The sequence below is a fragment of the Anabrus simplex genome, chromosome 5, assembly GCF_040414725.1.
Source record: "Anabrus simplex isolate iqAnaSimp1 chromosome 5, ASM4041472v1, whole genome shotgun sequence".
NCBI lineage: Eukaryota > Metazoa > Arthropoda > Insecta > Orthoptera > Tettigoniidae > Anabrus > Anabrus simplex.
In genome coordinates this window covers 171,675,689-171,688,210 of record NC_090269.1, presented here as the reverse complement: position 1 = coordinate 171,688,210, position 12,522 = coordinate 171,675,689, and positions in this window count along the sequence as shown.

The window sequence follows — 12,522 nt, the reverse complement described above, 5'->3', positions numbered from 1 at the left end:
AAAGCTGTACTGCGCACATAACTCTCCAGCAGCTGGATGCCACAACTTCTGCTAGTTCCTCTTGGTCTACGATCTATCATCATACCTCACTTAGGTTCTACTCCTGCTGTACTTGTCTATGGAGAATCAGTGAAGTTACCAGCAGACTTTGTGGAGGAGACGCCACCAATGACAGATGTACCATACTTTGTCTTGAAACTCAAAGAAAACTTCAGGTCTTTACGTTCAGTTCAACCAATACACCACTCAATGAGAAATACATTCATTCCCTCTGACCTTCTAACTTTTTCTCATGTATTTGTTCGTCATGACGCAGTTTGGAAACCATTACAGCCAATCTACAACGGACCCTTCTTAGTACTTACTAGAAGAGAGAAATATTTTGTAATTCAGTTACCCAACAGTGAACAAACTGTATCAATAGGCAGACTGAAACCTACTTTTCTTTTCGATGACAAATTTCCTTCATAACATGCCAAACAACAGCCCACCTACCAACAACTACAGAATTTCTCCAAGTTCTGCAGCAGGAGAGAAATGTACCCGTTCTAGACGAACTGTTCACTACCCAGCTAAATACCTCTCCGTTATCACAGGGGAGGGAGTACGTGGTGGCTCCACCTACATTAAAACGACTACAAATACTTAGTGACCAATAATTACATTCTCCCTTTGCTTTGTGTAACCTCCTTGTGGAATGTACGTTTATGTAGGTTCGTTTATATCAGGTTGTTAATTGAGTGTGGTGCTGTGTTAACAATAAACCATTGCTTTTTACCTTTTTCGTTCTTAAATAGCAATTTACGAGCACGAATCAAGTTAGGCTACTCTAACAAAATATAAATACTCCAGTTCATTGGACACCCCAATGATTCGTTGACTGAAATAATTAGTTTAAATATTTACATCAACGACATAACATCGACTCTCTAAGATGCACCTTCAGAATTCCCCATCTTTAACATTCATTTTTTTTAATCACTACTGATCTGCATTTAGGACATCGTCCGGGTGGCAGAGTCCCTATCTTTCGTTTTCCTGCCCGTTTCTTAAGTGATTGCAAAGAAATTGGAAATTTGTTGAATATCTCCTTTGGTAAGTTACTCCAAACCATAACTACCGTTCCTGTAAACGAATATTTGCCCAATTTGTCCCCTTGAATTCCAGCTTAATCTTCATATTGTGATCTTTCCTACTTTTAAAGATACCACTCATTCTTCTACTAATACGAGGGTTGGGGCAAAAGTCATGGCAACTATATATATATATATATTTAAGATACCAGTCCGGTTGGAAAATGTGACATATAGAGACGAAAGGACAAGGTGTTAACTACATGTATAGACAATGAATAGCACTGAAATATTGAAACACACTAATTTATTACGGTAGTATACAGGGCAATATGGCCTTCCCGGTGCAAAAGAATGACAACAAAGTGCACATAAATTTGATATGACAAACCTGGGCCTAAAGACCCTCAAAGTAGTCCCCTGCTACTGACACCACACGCTGCCAATTATGTGGGAGGCTCTGAATACCATCTGCCTCAGCATTTGCCGCACCATGTGCCAATCAGGTCACCTGTTGGCGCACAGCATTAGCAATATCCTCTCGTGTTGCACCTACCATGAAGTGATTCCTTAATCTTTCTAATGATATCAAAGTCACAGGGCGAAATGTCGGGAGAGTACGGTGGGTGCTCCAATTCTTCCCATCCCCAACATCGCAGTAGCTCCCCTAAACACTCTGCTTTATGTGGTTTTGAATTGTGCACGATTATTGCACTGTCCATAAGATCCGGACGTTTCTCCCGAACGCCGCGTCGTACCTGTCGCACCAGGAAGTCCCTGTAGTACTGTGCGGTCACTGTTCTGCCATGTGGAACAAAGTGGCAAACAATGACACCCCTGACTTCATACGTGACGATCACTGTCATTTTGACTGGGGAAGGTTTCTGACGGACCTTCTGCCTCCTTGGTGGTCCAGAACGTCGCCACTCCGCGGACTGACGTTTCAGTTGTGGTTCGTATGCCCTGGCCCAAAATTCACCGATGGCGATTATTCGTGACAAAAATTGATCAGCATCCTGTTGCCAGCGTGCAAGGTGGTCAGAGCATATTGCATAGCGCACCCACCTTTGAACTTCCGTCAGTGCATGTGGTACCCACCACGGTGCGGTTTTGCGCAGTTGCAGCTCATTACGTAATATCCTGTCAACGGTGCGTTTCTCGATGTCACTTGCACTCTTTAACTCCAGTAGCGTCCATCGTCTGTCTTCATCCAGGAGCTGGTCGATGACGGCACGTGCCACGTCGGTCCGCACACCGACAGGTCGTCCCGAACGTTGCTCATCACTGGTTGACCCACGTCCTTACTGAAACATTCCTACCCACGGTGCTACTGTACGGTATGGTAGAGCATTATCCCCAAGGGCTTCCACTAATTCACTGTGACATTCCTTCGCATTTCTCCCTCGGATTGCGGCTATTTTGATGTAAGCGCGCTGCTCAACATGGGTTACTTCCATCTCGCACGACACTCACCAACTGAATGAATACTCCCACGGTCTTGTGCTGGCTTTCTATGGATGACACCCCCTATAATACAGAGTTCGGGCTCAATATGCAGGCTCAATAAATGATGGATAATTTCCATGCCAACAAATATGATGAAAAATTATTATGCCACTAATAAATATGATGCATAATTATTTTCTCATTAATAAATAAGGTTGATCACTGGACCATGAATGGGCGATACAGTTCACTATGTAACTGCCTACTAATTATTACAAGTTTTGTACGTGATGTTCGGACTGCTAAGTTCCCTATTTTGTTAGAGCTGATGAGCTCATTAAAAATCTATTCTATTGGAAAGAAATAAAATTTCGAAATTTGTTGAGTTAAATTCTGCTCTAGTTAATTCCTTGTCCAGCCATTCAAACCACACGCTTCTTATCCCTCTGCGAGCCACGATATTTTCTTAACAGTTAGCATAAGTGCGTTCGATTGCTTTCAATCATCTACCCCTAATCCCGCAGTACCACTAACTCTGTCACATGACTTCTGCCCGCCTGGCGGCCATGATCGTTAAGGCGTCAAGTCGCTATGATCTGACACCGTGGTTAGCCGGTCCGAGTTCCGTTGGCTGAAAACATTTTCAACATCAGAATGTTGGCCGGCAGCGTAGGAGATGTTGTGGTACACAGTATACAGATTGGGTGCCAAAAACCTGGATTCAGTGCCAAACCACCGAGCAAGTGACCTTGCGGTTAGGGTTGCGCAGCTGTAAGCTTGCATTCGGGGGACATTGGGTTCGAATCCCACTGCCGGCAGCCCTGAAGTTAGTTTTCCGTAGTTTCCCATTTTCACACCAGTCAAATGCTGGGGTTGTACCTTAATTAAAGCCATGGCCGCTTCCCTCCCACTCGTAGACCTCTCCTATCTCATCATCGTCAGTTCTTACACTACCACGTGCTCCAGTTATGTATTCCCAACCTGACATTCAGTTCTCTCAGGTTTCTTCGCTACTAGCATCACTTTAGACTTGGAAAGGCTAATTTCCATATCAAACTCATTGCACCTACACTACAGTCTGCCATTAAGTCCAACTCATTCCAACTGCTTACTACATTTCCATTTAACTGAATCCCTTCCTGCCACTTCACATACTGTATGTCAGTAGATTATCCGTGTAAACAATAAACAACAAAGCCTTGGCTAATAGTAGCTCACAGGGAAACCCTGGGCAGGTAGAAGGTATGTTTTGAAAGTCTTCTTAACGTAAAAGGAAATCGTTCTGTTGATGAAGCGAACAACCGAGCTCATGTGGAAGACAGTGATGTTAGTGAAATTACGCTTCAGGAAATGGAAACGATGGTAAATAAACTCAATTGTCATAAAGCAGCAGGAATTGATGAAATCAGAACTGAAGTGTTGAAATGACGAACCTCTCCACAGTGTTCATATGGAGTGGAGGCATATAACGCCGTTGATGGTGATTCGTCCTTCATACGGGGACGTTAACCCTTGAGCAGACCCCTTTGTGGTATTCTACAGGAGTAGACTATGTGCCAGCAGCAGGTTTCACCCTCTCCTCTCTTACTATCATATATAACGCCATTCATTCATTCCTCTCGTAGCATGTTTCAGTTACTGGCGCATACTGACAGCCCCTCTGTGGTCTAAAACAAAACTGTTTTACATTCAACTTACTCTCAACCTTTGAATGCAGCATCCATCATAAAATGCCACTGAACACTTTGCTTGGTATACGGATCAATGAAATACCTCGATACTTGTTTCAATCCTTCCTGTTCCCTTTGTTATAGATAGGAACTGTCAGCGTTAGGTGCCTTACTGACATCAAATGCCTATACTATTACACTATGAAGCCATTTTACCCTGCCTCCCCACTATACAGTATTTCACCATTTCAGTTCTAATTTCATATATTCCTGCTGTTTTATGTCAATGGAGTTTATTTACCATCGCTTGCACTTCCTCAAGCGTAATTTCACTAACATCACTGTCTTCCACATTAGCTCGGTTGTTGGCGTCAACAACAGACGATTTACTTTTACGTTAAAAAGATTTCCGAAATATACCTTCTACCTGACCAGCGTTTCCCTGGGAACTACTATGAGTAAACCTGAGTTACTCATCTACTCTTTCCCTTTCTAAGATTCTTTTTCCCTGCCGTTTAACCTAGCCTTTTCATCTTCTTATCGAAGTCCTCCCATTACTTCCTCTTGGATTCAACAATTATTTATTTCGCTCAGTTCCTTTCATCTACGTACAGTCCCTGTTTGGAGCCTTCCTTTTACATTTACAAGCTGATTCAATTCATCATTCAACCAAGATGTTCATGTTTTCCCATGCTTACACTCAGTTGTTCCTACGCATTCCATTAGTGTTTCTACTACAGCACCGAGCTCGATAGCTGCAGTCGCTTAAGTGCGGCCAGTATCCAGTAATCGGGAGATAGTAGGTTCGAGCCCCACTGTCGGCAGATCTGAAGATGGTTTTCCATGGTTTACCATTTTCACACCAGGCAAATGCCGGGGCTGTACCTTAATTAAGGCCACGGCCGCTTCCTTCCAATTCCTAGGCCTTTCCTATCCCATCGTCGCCGTAAGACATATCTGTGTCGGTGCGGCGTAAAGCAAATAGCAAAAACAAAAAAATCTCTGCTACAGCATCCCTGTATGTCACTCATTTTCATATTTATATCCCTAAACAACTTACTGTCTATTGTTTGGAACTTTTCAATTATACCCATGTACGTCCAATTTCCTCGCCCTGGTGATTTCTACCCTTATTGAGGTATGACTGTGGACGAAAACCCACTAATTTAATAGTTGGAGATCAGGTCATGCTTTAAAATGTTCCCGCGGGCAATATAGACCCCAGATTTCATGGACGTTGCGTTATTCAAGATTTTCTCACTCATGTCACCCTTTTGGTGAGTAATCTGGGACCGAATGGATTTTTCGTGTTCACCTTGGTCCTGGACCGTCATCACTTGGCGTCCTTCCTTCAATATATCGGGAGGATGGTATCTCAGGGTAACTAAGGGTACGAGTGACCCCATCTAAGCATAGGCAGCGGCTGCCACTCTTTCCGTCTAACCTGGGTACTACAGCCCGGACTTTGACTACTTCGGCAACAGCCGAGGTGCCAAAGGCGTAATCGGGACAAGGAGTAAAGAACGAGACTTCCACTTCTGGAGGATGGTGGTGGTGATTTCTGTTTTGAGAGGAAGTACAAATAATTAGTCATCATCTCTGAAAAATTTAAGTAGAAAAGAAATTTATAATGAAACAATATTATTTATCCACCGAAGAAATTGCGAAATTAATTATAAAATAAATAAAAATGATTGCTTTAAGCCGAAAGGGTCAGTAAGGAATCAGAAGGGAAAGCATGTTCCCTGATTAACAGAACACTTGAAGTTTACAAAGGAACCTTGATTAATCCACTCTCACCTTATAATCTAAGTTATATTTTATTTCACAAAATGGCACTTTTTTCCATTGATATTACGTCACATCGTCTCCGACAAGTCTAATTGCAATGTTGAGTGACATGGCATCGTAGATATCGTGCGCGCTGTCCTGTTGGGTGCTGTAAGGTGGAGTGTTATTAGAGTGTTGTTAAAACAAAGTCAAAAGAAATGGTAAATTTACAACATTAGAAATAATTCAATAAAATATGCTTTTCGTGATAAGCTGAACTAGCCTGGAGCGGTGGAGATTCGTAAATGGATTGAAACAGTTGTAAACGTTAACGTGGATCAGCTCCAAGCCATACAATTAAACAACCTGGAGACGATAATGTACATCATACCAACCAGCAATCTTTCGATGGAAAGTGTACCGGGAGGTACACATCAACCCCGTGCATTTAAAGGAAGTGATTTGAAGAACACTATCTAACACAAAGTTTGCAACAAATATTTCAAGAAATTCGGAATTTTCTCCATAGATGTCTCTATTAAAAATTGGTGTCATGCACTCTGGTGTAAAGTGGAACTACTAAAAATTTTAAGAATATTCGTATTTATAGGCTTTCTAAACAGAATTAATTATTCTTTGCTTTCGATATTTCAAAGTTTGCAACACTTGTAACTCATCCCGCCAACTTTGGAGTCTGGCTAATCACAAATTTTGTGTATATAACTTTCAGACAATCATATGCTTCTTGTAACTTTTCGATTGTCCAATAAAAAGTAGAGGGTGTGCCTGGGCTTAGTCCAGAGCCTTCTAGAACTTTCTTATTGGGTATAAAAGCTAACGCCTTTTCGAGCTAACTTGTCTTATTGACCGTCTTGTTACTGAGTGTGTGTTAGGAGAAGAGGCGGTGCCTCATCCACCGGCAAGCAGAACATCAGGTAAGGTAATGGCCACCATTTTTCTTACTCTAATTATATCTGCAAGATAACTTGATGGGCAGGTTTCCAATATTTCATAATGCAACTGTAAAATTCCGAAAATTAAATTTTTCTTCTCATGTAAAAGTTCAACTAGTCTATAGCACTTTCGAAAAACCGAGGATAGAGAGTGCGTTGCTCTCTCGAACTCCCCTTCAATGTAATTTGGAGGTGACTACAAGTTTGTAATTGTTTTCTCTATTGTAAATTGTAAGTTATCATGTCCATCTAGTAACCTCAGTAGTTTAGGATTAGCCTCTGTATTGTCGAGCCACGAACCCAAGTAAGGTTTTTATCTGTAATTTCAAATCTTAAGGAGCGCAAGTATCTGCCTCCATAGCATTTTTGTGTTCTGGGCCAGTAACTTTAACCTGTACCTTTTCCACAAAGGACCGGTAGAATGGGTACTCGATACCCATGTATTATTTCTTCCATGTAAACTTAAAAGACAACTGATACGGTCTTGTCAAATGTAGGTTGAGCTTAGAGAGGCCAGAAAGTGTAAATTTTATTGAGAAAAGACTCTAATCACAAATCTAAACGTTAAATGCTGTTAGTTTTTGGGAGCGCAGTCTCCTTGGTAGAATGTAAGAGATATATTTGAGTAAATATTGAATGGTGACTTTGGAAGGCCGTAACTTGTGACCTTTGGAGCAAAAGGGGCTCGTGAAAATTGTGTGATTTAAATTGGGAGATTCGTCTCATTGAATATCAAACTAAGCGCAAATGTAGTGATGTAGGGACTTATGTAAATTGGGAGCTTGACGCTCAAATTTCGTAACTAACCTTACTGTGTTTTTCTGTTTTTTCCTACTTTATTCCAAACGAGCTCTGTACCTGACATCTTGTTCTTTCGCCAAGCGAATAGTTTTGTTAAAATTTGATATCTGAAAAGAAATACAACCTTTATATTTAAAGTTTTAAATTAATATTTGACTGTCGTAGATAGACCCATTCAAGCCAGCACCTTCTTTCACCACTCTCTTCCACGCAAAAACGGTAACAAGTGGTAGCAGAGCGTGGTTGAATGTGTCTGAATAAAGCCCCCTCTTGAGGCTAAACATATAATTCTCTCCGAACTCTGGAAATTTTCAAAATTCGTTGAAGTCCTTGCATCCAGGTACTTGCGCAAGGAGGAATTAATCTATGAGCTGCTAATTAGGAAGGTCCAATCTGGAGACAAGGTTGTGGCTGATATTGCTAAGCTTAAGGAATCTTTAGAACTTCCTATTTGTATCCCGGTATTTGAGGAGAAAGTAATTGATGAGCCTCTCCATTATCACAGGTAATACCACCGAGCTAGCTTCTGTAGTTAGTTTTTGAAGTAAGTGATCCGCAGCTCCCCGCAATGCAAGTGCCCAGTGTCCGGCAAGGGGGCCGGATCCTCGTCGGCTTCAGGATTGAAAGTGGACCAATAGTCCTGGAGCAGTACGTTCAATGTCGTAGCGGGTGCTTAGGCGCAGGCGTGGTGGACCGCTATATACGACGTGGGCTGGGCTCTCTCTCAGACCAGGGGGCCCTACGCACCGGATGATGTGGGCGAGACATGATGCATATCAATGAACGCGACGTCCCATTGCCCAGCCGACTGCCGACTGACGTCCCTCTCGGGGTGAGCCTCGCTTATATAGAGTTGAAGTGAGGCTCGCGAGTACTGTAGAAAGCACTGCCCTGGAGGAAGCTTCCGCCGGATTATCGGCCGATGCAATGGGGCGCCACGAGAAGCGCATGCTCCTCTGTGCTGCTTTATTTATAATTTCCAAATACAAAGCCAAGATAAATTTATTAAAATGGAGGACAGCTCCGCCGTCCGATTGGAGGGTATATCAGGCCACAGAGTTGTCAGTATATACAATGATATAGTCGAACAAGTCCACAGCAGGTTCCTGTAATGGATGGTGAATGGCGACTACAGCACCGACTTGGCGCAGTTCAGGATGGTGCCCAGAACGTGGGTCAGGAAAGTGTCGATCTCGCGCATGAGAGCGTCTGTGAAATCGGGACTATGAATGAGCCAATCGTCCAAATGCGGACGTTGATCCGGTGTGGGAGATGGAACGCATGGGCCCAAGTCTGGTTCAGCCGGAGGCAGACTGCAGCGATGCTCTGCGGAGTTGCGTCGGTGCAGATGGTAATGGGCGCCCGGCCAGGTGCCATCCGACATGGCTTGGAGACAAGGTGAGGGGTGAGGAGTCGAGCGACCCAGAAGAAGTCGCCTGCGAGGGTATGCTTGGCAGGGAAAACCGGCCATCCCCTGACCCAACAGAGCCAAGAGAACACTTCCATGCCCACATTTTGGCTAACATTATACCGACTAGAGCTTTCTCATCTTTAATCCGAAAGTACTTATTTAGAGTACAGAGGTTGGATGAAAACCTGGCAGACTTTATTCAGGATATTAAGTTTTACACCAGGGCATCCGCTCTTCATTTCCCCGAAGACCAAATAGTGCAGACGATTGATGAAGTAATCCCTGCGTAATTTAGATCATGCCTATGTTTTGCATCTCGACTTCAAACATTCTCAGATTTAGAGGTAATGGCTGTGTCAGCCGAAGGTGTAAGGTACGTCGATACGTTACGAGTAGCCAAGCAGCCCGCTTCGTCTTCTAAGATTTTTCGGCCACCACCTCGCCGTACCTATCCCACTCGCAAGTTTTATGCATATGGAACAACTGAATACCTTAGGAATCACTGTCCCTTGGTCAAATCGAGCGGAAATAGGAACGGAGCTAGTACATCGCAAGGGTGCTTCAATTGCGGGTCATTTTCCCATCTGGCGAAGAAATGCCCTTCAAGTAACAAAACACCATCTTGTTCAACTTCTGATGCTGCCTCCATGATTCCAAGTGATATAAAGTGAATAGCGTCCTTGGCTGAGTCACAATATTCGCCTTCTCTAAGCTCAGCCCCGTTAGATAAGGGAACGATTTCCTCCATATAGACTATCGCCACCTAAAATTAAGGCTCTGAGGGAGTTATCGGTCGGATGTTAAGGGATAGTATCATTCGACTTTCTAAGTCGGCGTATTCATCGCCCATTTTCCTGGTACGGAAACCCCAAGGTGGTTTCAAGCCTGAGATTGATTACAGGGCTTTAAACCGTATGGTAGTACTTCAATCTGTGCCCCTTTTGGATCTTCACTCTTGTTTCTCATTGTTTCGCAAAGCGAAGTTCTTTACCATCTTAGATCTTAACCAGGCATATAATCAAATTCCTCTAGCGGAAGAATTTGATCATCTATCGGCTTTCGCCACGGACTGGAACTTATAAGAATACAACCGCGTGCCTTTTGGCCTTCCAACGGGAGCGGCTGTCCTTACTGGATTGCTCGGTAGTCTTCTCTGATATCAAATTTGAATACCTTTACCATCACCTCGATGATGTCGTCGTGTTTTCGGAGACCTTCGAAGAGCATGTAGATCATCTAATGGAAGTACTCAATCGCCTTCGCAAGGCCGGCTTGACGGTTAAATTATCTAAGGTAGCCTTTCTGAACCTTCTATGTCGTTCTTAAGACATATTGTGTCGCCCGATAGTATTTCCATAGACCATTCCAGAAAGGCTATACGTGATTTCAAGCCTCCTAAGGACATCAAAGGAATTGCTAGGTTCATAGCCATGGTGAATTTCTTCAGAAAGTGTATTCATAACTTCACTAATATTCCGGCGCCCCTGAACCTACTTCGTAGGAAAGGTATCAAATATGAATGGGGGCCATCGCAGCAAGCCGCTTCTGAAGACCTGAAATTAGCTCCTTGTTACCCCCTGTATATGCCATGCCCGATTTATCTAAGAAATTCATAGTTCAACCGGATGCCTCTTCATCTGCTGTTGCCGCTGTCCTTCTTCACAAAACGGAACACGGAAGACGGCCCATCGCCTTTGCTTCTAGGACCCTATTGGCTCAAGAAGCCAAATATTCTATCTATGAACTAGAGGGTTTGGCAGTATTGTTTGCCCTGGAGAAGTTCCGCCTTTATATGGAACATGTCAGATTCGAATTAGAGACTGACAACCAAGCCTTAAGTTGGTTATTAGCTAGGCCTCATCGTACTGGGCCTATCGCTCGTTGGGCTATCAGTATTTCTGCATTCCAATTTGATGTGAGGCACATTAGAGGATCTGAAAATGTAGTTGCTGAGGGACTAAGCCGCATGTATTCCAATAAGGTTGAGACCAGTGATCATGAAGATAGTTCTCTTCCCACGCCCATACTTCCGTGTATTAATGCTATTCTGACTGACGCCCCTTTGTTATTTCGGGATATTGAAAAATATCAACGTGAAGATTCAGTGCTGACTCCTATAATGGAAAGCCTTTCTTCTGGGGAACATGTTGCCCCTTATCTATTGAGGAACGGGGTTTTGTGTGCCCTTCGACGTACGATCAGAAGATGAAAGTAGTGGTTCCAGCTGTGCTTGTACCCATGATCTTCAAATACTATCATAAGACCCCATTAGGTTGGCATTTAGGCATCTTCAAAACTCGGAAAAAGATCAGAGATATATGTTCATTCGGAATAGTATGGGCGGTGAAATCGGGAAATGGTTAAAGCTTGTAAATCTTGCTTGCTTATTAAGCTAGGACCATTGTCATCCCACCAGACATCCCGCCCCATGGAACGTTTATCCATAGACTACGTAGGACTCTTTGCCCAATCAAGGGGGAACGGGAATAAATCATTCTTGTATGTGTGGACGGCTTAGCTGGCTACCGCGCAGTCTACCATCTCTTATCTTAATACTATCTTTGCTTCTTTTGTTCCCTGTCTATATAGAGTTTCGGATAATGCAAAGGCTTTCACCCCTAACTTATTTCGAAAATTTTGTTTTGATCTGTCCATATCTCATGCAACTACAGTACTTCCGCTTATTACTCTCAACCATCTCTGGCTGAGCGGGTCAATCGTAATCTTCGATCTGCTTTGATTGCCTTTCTCATGAAGATCATTCCAGGTGGGATACTTCCTTGCATTGGTCATCGTTTGCCCTAAATTCAGCTGTTCATGAGTCCCACATGTTCACTCCGGCAACTCTAATGTTCAAGTTTGTTCCCAACACGCCGCTCTCTAATCTTTGGTCACTTAATGACATATTGCCAGAGACAATAGATCCCGATAATATTAGAGATGTATGGAAAAAGGCTAAGAGTAACCTTAAAGCTTCTCATTAAAAGGTTAGAGGCCCACCAATTTAAAAGTCGGAGATCAGGATATGGTTAAAAATTTCGTACCTGTGGGCAAGCTTGTCCCCAGATTTCATGGGCCATGTATTATTTTGGATTTCTTAACACCTGTTAGTCTATAGGTCAGCAACCCAGCCACTGAGAGGATATTTAGGGTTCACCTTTCACAGGTGAAACCAGTATTATATCCTTGTTTTAGTACATAGGCCACTAAAACTTGCCAGTAAGCAAAGGTTATATTCCTTAGTGTAACAGTCCTGAATCCTAAAATTAATTAGATAAAGACTACTTGAAATATATAAGCCTTCTGCCCCGACCATCGGGGAATCATATTGTGTATTTATTTAAATTTATACAACCTTCCCCTCTACTAAGGTTTACCTTTTGCCCCATGACCTGGTG